Source organism: Colossoma macropomum, unplaced genomic scaffold (genome assembly GCF_904425465.1).
Source record: "Colossoma macropomum unplaced genomic scaffold, Colossoma_macropomum, whole genome shotgun sequence".
NCBI classification, from domain to species: domain Eukaryota; kingdom Metazoa; phylum Chordata; class Actinopteri; order Characiformes; family Serrasalmidae; genus Colossoma; species Colossoma macropomum.
Window position 1 is genome coordinate 17,173,448 of NW_023494796.1, and position 7,441 is coordinate 17,180,888.

A 7,441-nucleotide genomic window follows, 5' to 3' on the forward strand; every position below is an offset into this window, starting at 1 on the left:
CCAGAGTCCAGACCTCAATATCACTGAATGCGTTTGGGATGTCCTGGATGGTGAGAAACAGAAAATGCAGCCAACGTCTAAAACTGAACTTTGGAGGTGTGTAAAAATATCCCTGTAGATTTCTCCCTCTCGTGTTCTATTGCTATGTCTGATTTCTTTCCTGACAGTGAAAATTGAATAACTTACAATGGCTGTTTTGACTGTAAAGAAATAAAGGGCGGTCTCTGAGTTTTGCACAGTACTGTATATTTTGTCCATATTTGGAGTTCCGCTGGAATGAGGATTGAACTGTATGCAGTGGATGAACTGTGGAGGTTGACTACCCACCTTCTCCATGAGGGCTGCCTTGACTGCAGGATCATTCATATCCTTGCCAGACTGCACTTCCAGTCTCGTGATTTGTTCTTTTCCCTTATTTACTGGAGACAAAAATGTACACACATGTACACAGACAGACACAGACTGATGCATACATGCTGAAGGTAACTTAAGTAAGCTACATATGAGATTGAGTTCATCTTTAACTCACTTGAGTAGCAGAAGAAGTGGAATTCCTCTGAGCAGTTAACATCATCAACCAGACCTTTTTTTGTGGAAGCACAATTTTCATTTCCGTTGGCATTATTAGGTTTCCCAGGGAACCAGCTAATTTTAGAAGGTCTTGTCTGGTCTGACCACTTCCATGAGTCTCTGAATAGGCCGATCCAGGATAGGTTCCTTCCTGAGATTTTCTCTTTTATATCCTTATTGTCTGAGTCATCTAACGCGTAAGCCAGGTCTGTGTGCTGCTGTCTGCAGTATCTCTGAGCATTAGGCCATGTAAGGCTATTAGAGATGAAAATAAACCTGGTGGTGTCATTGTACTTGGCTGTGAATTTAAAAACACAATAAGCATATTCTGAAATCAGTGTTCAAGTTACATGTACCATCTTCTAGAATGCAATGGTGAATGAAGAGTGAAGATCATACATGAAAACAGCACACAAGATTAAAAGTAATTCTTTCTGGAGTTCAAAAAGACTAAAATGAAATTCCAGATTAACAAATCATAACTCAAAAACAAAAGGCTGCACAAAAAGCAGTAAGCAAATAAAATCAATAAATAGATTAATGGTTGTCAGGGATCACTTTAAACTCTACTAGTCATCAGAAACAATACATAAGTAAAATGCACATGGCATTTTTGAATAGCAGAAAACTAATTATGTCACTGCACTAATTTTATTTTAGTTTTTAAGGCAAGACACTACAAGTCCTGTCAACCATTTTTAGAACGTCTTCAAAAACCATCAAAATTCAACATTTGACTGTATAGCATTTTACCGGCAATACTTGCTGGAATTTGTGAATGAGTATCCTAATATCCCAAATAAATCACCTTCAAATATATATTGCACAGTAGTACCAGCACTATGTACATATCATAATTGACCATCATTTTAAGTAGGTTGCAACAGTGTATTTGTAGTCAGGCTGAAGCCCAGCTGTTCGTGCGCCTTTATGTTGCTGTGATAGAGTTTGCGATTTTAGCGCTCTCATTTAAATACAGATTTTATGAGTCACTTGTATCACTTACATAGCAATCATGAGTCATGTATCTAAAAAAGTACCAGGAAAACAATATTAATAACATAAATACAGTAAGTAATGATTATGTCAATATCGATGTGTTCACCTAACCGTTTATGAACCTCAGCCCAGTATGAATTGTTTTTGTCAAAACCTGTTTTGGCCACTCAGTGCTTCATTATGTGAAATCAGTGTGCTGGTAAAGGAATTCAACAAATTCATGCGATGGCTCGAGGTGTCGAGGAGAAATATGGAACTAAACTTTGTTCTTCAAAGTAGAACCTACCCGACTACTTTTTTCAGAATGAGAAATTCTTGGTACTTTTTACTGTATTTAAGTTGCTGTCAAGATATATAGTTTTAAACAATGTGCTTTAGTTAGAGGTAATAGGTATTAGTTTAGTTAGACATTTGCCTAGTACTGCATTTTGTTGATTTTCTATAAAATAAGTACATATCCTCTACAGAGAGAACTTATTTTCCCTTAGGGAATCAATAAAACATGTAGCCTAAATTAACCAAGGCTGTTCAAACTTATATATGTAACCACTTTATTATGTACACCTACTTTGTTTCTATACTCATTGTCCATTTTATCAGCTCCACTGACCATATAGGAGCACTTTGTATTTCTACAATTATAGACTGTAGTCCATCTGTTTCTCTGCATGCTTTGTTAGTCCCCCTTCACCCTGTTCTTCAAAGGTCAGGACCCCCCACAGAGACAGGACCACCAGAGAGCAGGTGTTATTTGGGTGGTGGATCATTCTCAGCACTGCGGTGACACTGACGTGGTGGTGGCATGTTAATGTATGTTGTGCTGGTACGAGTGGATCAGACACAGCAGTGCTGCTGGAGTTTTTAACACTTTAGTGTCACTGCTGGATTGAGAATAGTCCACCACCCCAAATATTCAGCCAACAGTGTCCTGTGACCACTGATGAAGGACTAGAGGATGACTAATACAAACTGCAGTAACAGATGAGCTACTGTTTCTGACTTTACATCTACAAGGTGGACTAATGAGGTAGGAGTGTCTAATAGAGTGGACAGCGAGTGGACACAGTGTTTAAAAACTCCAGCAGCACTGCTGTGTCTGATCCACTCACACCAGCGCAACACACACTAACACAACGCCACCACGTCAGTGTCACTACAGTACTACTGAGAATGATCCACCACCCAAATAATACCTGCTCTGTGGTGGTCCTGTGGGGGTCCTGACCATTGAAGAACAGGGTGAAAGGGGACTAACAAAGTATACACAGAAACAGATGGACTACAGTCTGTAATTGTAGAGCTACAGAGTGAACCTGTATGAAAAGTGGAGCTGATAAAATAGACAGATACAAATATATAGGTAGGTACCTAGTAAAGTTCATACACTCATTGAGTATCTCAGTGAGTATGTATGTATATATTTTTTATATATATATATATATATATATATATATATATATATATATATATATATATATGTGTGTATGTGTGTGTGCGTGTGTGTGTGTGCAAAAGATTAGATGCACCTGGCCATTTGTTCTGGTAAAGTAGCAAAGTGGATAATATGTTTTTCTCACCATCATAGCACACAAAGGGCTTCATCCCTGTGCATTTTTCATCTGACCATAAACCCTTCTGCGATATTACGCCACACTCCTGATGTCCATATTGGTTGTCAGGCTGCTCCTTATTCCAATTTGTCCAACCTTTCAGTGGCATATTTTTATAGGACCAGTGCCAGCTATTAATGTCATTGTAAAGGCCAATCCAAGCAGTGGAACTGAAATGATGGTCTTCTGCTTCTTTCTGAAGGTTTCTCATGTCATCATCACCATCAATGGTAGCCAGGTCAACATATTTGGCTCGGCAGTAAGTTTGTGCATTGGTCCATGTTGTCTCCTGCTGAATCAGATAATACTTACGCTCCACAGATGGGGCCAAAGAGACAAATCCTGTGGATGAGATCGTGTTGTAACAGGGTTAAGTCTTGGGATGTAGGACTTCTATCTTGCTTATTTAAGTTTTGCGTTATAAGGTGGATAGTATGTTTTTGAGTTACTTTAGTTGAGTGGTGAAAAACGTATTTTTGTACACCTGAAGCATCTAGCATATCTATGATGTGCGTTATTTTGGCCATTTTGCTGTGTCTGAGATGGTAAGCCTTTTTATCTTTTTTATTTCTTGCACTGACATCGGTATTTTCAGTAATATAAAAAGCAGATAAGTGTATTAACTGATTCTACAATAAAATGATTTTGATGATTTGTGTAAAATTATTCCAAAAAAAGCAACTTCACAGGTGTCAAATAATTAGTAGGAAGCTGTAAAATTTATTCATTTTACATGTCATTACTAATATTTTATCTATAATAATTAAAATAATTTAGAAAGATCTAAACATGATGAATTAAGACAAAATTGTCCAGTATGTTTCATATTTAAAAAACGCCAACCAAATCAGAGGCAGATAACTTACCAAATAATGACTGTAAATAGACAATTACAGAGTATTATTTGTCATTTTATAACTATAACAAAAAAAAGACATATAAATAATCTGAAAATACCTTTTGGTGTTCATAATATTTTTGTGTTTACAAGTAATTAGTGTACTCTGCATAAGCTATTATTGTATATCTAATAGCAAAAGCCTTCAATATGACAAGTGATTGTAAACTTGTGGTAGAGCAGTATGACTGCGTCTGGGAGGATGAAGGCTAATGTGTCTTTCTTAACAGCTGAAGCCGACCATCACATCTTGACGTTCATCTTTTTACCCAAGTAGCTGGCCGGCTGTGGTCTTGTAAATCCTTAGTCACACAGTTTTCTAAGGATGTTTTCTTAATTAACCCTTACAAGTCTACAAGCATTCTTATCATTTTACTATAATATTTAAATGTAATTATCACTTAACAGCATTTATTACAGTTATGTATCAGCAGGTTCAAGTTTGCACTTTCTGTTTGTTTTGATGTCAACAAATGACAAAAGCAAATGGCAAAATTGAAAAGAATGGCAAAAACAACCCTGTACCCAAAATGTCCAAAGAATTTCTCCGATTGTTTCAGTCAGCTACAAATGAGACATAATTACTTTTATATTACAACATGTTATTTATTATTACTGGCTACAGCTGTAACTTCTAAGGGTTAATCTTAAGCACTTTTTGGATGGGATTAGTTCGATGTGGGGAATTTCTCATTGATTTTAGTCCTGTCTGAATCTGCCATGTTAGAAAAGTGTAGATTACAATGCCATTTACTTACTTTAAAACCAACCGTAGAAATAAACCCAGGTTATTTTAAACCAATGCAAACTGATAAAGGTAGAAACGGCTATGAAAAAGGAGTTTTCATGGTTTTTCAAAAGTATAGAGGCACTCGACAAAGCATTTACTTCTCTGTGGTTCGCATCAAGCCGCTATGTATTGTCCTGCCTCAAGTGTAAGACTGGACTCTACACATTAAAACTTGTCAAATGACAGAAAAAGGTTTGATTTTATGGGGCAGCGTTGTATATTCTGAAGAAACTAAGAGTCAGAATTGTTCACAGTGGTGGTGATAGGAACCAGACGTCCAAAGCATTTAATGCTGTTAAAAGCTACATGGTCTCAAATACATTGCCTGATGCCTTGTGTGATGATAGTTTGAGATAAGCTTTTGGCCTAAAATGTGTATATATTAAGTCATTTTAAATTATATGAATTAGTATGAATTCTTATGTCCTCATAGTATTAATTATCACTAATTATTGGTCATACATTTCAGATGTCCTATAGAAAACTGCATTACCCCTTCTCCCTGTGGAGAACTAATCCTGCCTGAACAGCACTTTAGAGTAAGTCTTTTTTCTCTCAACAGTTTAGCCTTTCCATGTGTTAATGGTGCACATGTACTCCTTTTCTCCCTCACCTGCAAGTAACAGGAGTTGGAACAGACCCTGCTCCATCACTGATGCAGTACTGGTACCTCAGTCACTAAGAAGTAAGAAATTTGGTTAAAATCACAGTGTGCCAGTTGAAGGATTACCTAAATGCAAGGCTGCATTTGGCTTGACCACACTTGACTACTTGCTATTGAACAGAAATAACAGTCATTTTAAAACTGAAACTATCGTCTGAAATATGAATACACTTTGTTAATGAACTCCTTCTAACCAGAAGAAGAATTATAATCTATATTATTATCATTATTATGAAATATCACTCAAATAAGTCTGACAAATATAACAAATAGGATAAAAAGCTAGCAAAAAAAGAGTGTAAGTCCCAGATTATATACAGTATTTACACACATGAAGTGCACATAGCTAAAGTATCAGATTAGACCATTGAAAGGTACCTGTAATGAAGAACCCAAAAGATCAGTTATGTGGCTTCCTTCTCAGCGCTTATTCCAACCGTCTGACAAGCTAGTCGTTTATCTCCTTTCAGGCTAAATCTCTTATGCAAAACAGCTATCTTCCATCTTAGAATGGATTGCTTGGAGTCTGAGCAACAGGCCCTGATTTCCATCAGCACTTTCCATGCCAAACTCTTTAATCAGACAGAATGAATGAGCATGCAAATGAAGGTTGATTGCTCTCAGCTAGCTGAGGGAGGAACAGCCTGCAGACGGTGATGGAACGAAGATCTTCCCATCAGGTTCATCCACAGGTGCAGTTTCTACTGGGAACACTTTTCAAAATCGTTTCTCTCCCAACACACACATACATCAATCAGCCATAACATTAAAACCACCTCCTTGTTTCTGCACTCATTGTCCATTTTATCAGTTCCACTTACTATATAGGTGCACTTTGTAGCTCTACAATTACAGACTGTAGTCCATCTGTTTCTCTGCATGCTTTGTTAGCCCCCTTTTACCCTGTTCTTCAATGATCAGGACCACCACAGAGCAGGTATTATTTGGGAGGTGGATCATTCTCAGCACTGACATTGTGTGTGTTGCACTGCTGTGTCTCACATACCAGCACAACACACACTAACATCATTTTTATGAATGTACTATGGTTAGATGGTTAAGTGTGTATACTTATGTTAACTTCATCGTGCCCCTCCCCTCCATCTGAAACCAAAACTACAACCTTGGTCAGATGTTCACCAGATCATTAGACTTTGATCATTAGACAAAACCAAGCTTACTGCCTAAAGCTCTGATTACAGATGTGGTTGTGAGTCCTGCATTAGGACAGTTGTAGGAAGCTGTGAAAAATTTGGCTAACATGTTAGGTTTACATCTGCACGTGAGATGGCCTATGTAAGTGAGGTGGCCTGTGCAAAAAAGATATAGCATCACAGCCTAACTGAATTTTCTGAATTTCCCCTCTCGACCTGACGCCATTCCCAGTCTACATCTGCTAGCTTTAGCTCTTTAACGGTAGGCTTATTATTCAGTTATTAATCTTAAAGCCGTGGTTGGGCGTAATCTCACCTCAATTTCCTAAATTTTTCCCCTCATTCCAAGTGTAGTCAGTCAGTCAAGACCAGTTTGGTGTCTAAAGTTTGCTTCTTTAGTTTTGCACTGAAGCACAAATGAAAGCTTATACTTTACCAATTAGCATTGTGCAAACTGTGTGCCTAAATCATCACACATATTTCAGATAAGTTATTAAGTAGACATGGTAGTGATTTTTGACACTGTATGACATACTGTTATCTATACAAATGAACAGAGGTATGCACAATGAAAAGATAACACGTTTTAGATAACACTATGCCATACTGTATCAGAAATCACAAAAGCAAGTCTATTTGAGATTACTTGAAAACTAAAAAAGGTTTGAGGCATGTGTGTGGATGATTTAGGCAGCTGGCTAACCTAACATGTTTTGGCTTACATTTCAGATATGGGAAACCATGCTATGCTAACTA

At 37.3% G+C, this 7,441-nt stretch overlaps 1 long non-coding RNA gene across 1 annotated transcript; it reads right to left on the reverse strand.

Moving 5' to 3' along the window:
* Positions 1 to 3,361: 3,361 nt before the first annotated feature.
* LOC118816788 lies at positions 3,362 to 5,951 on the reverse strand. The gene is made up of 3 exons (XR_005007905.1): positions 5,910 to 5,951; positions 5,481 to 5,545; positions 3,362 to 3,521 (listed from the first exon to the last, which is right to left on the reverse strand). It is a non-coding gene; the product is annotated as an uncharacterized LOC118816788 (long non-coding RNA).
* Positions 5,952 to 7,441: the final 1,490 nt, after the last annotated feature.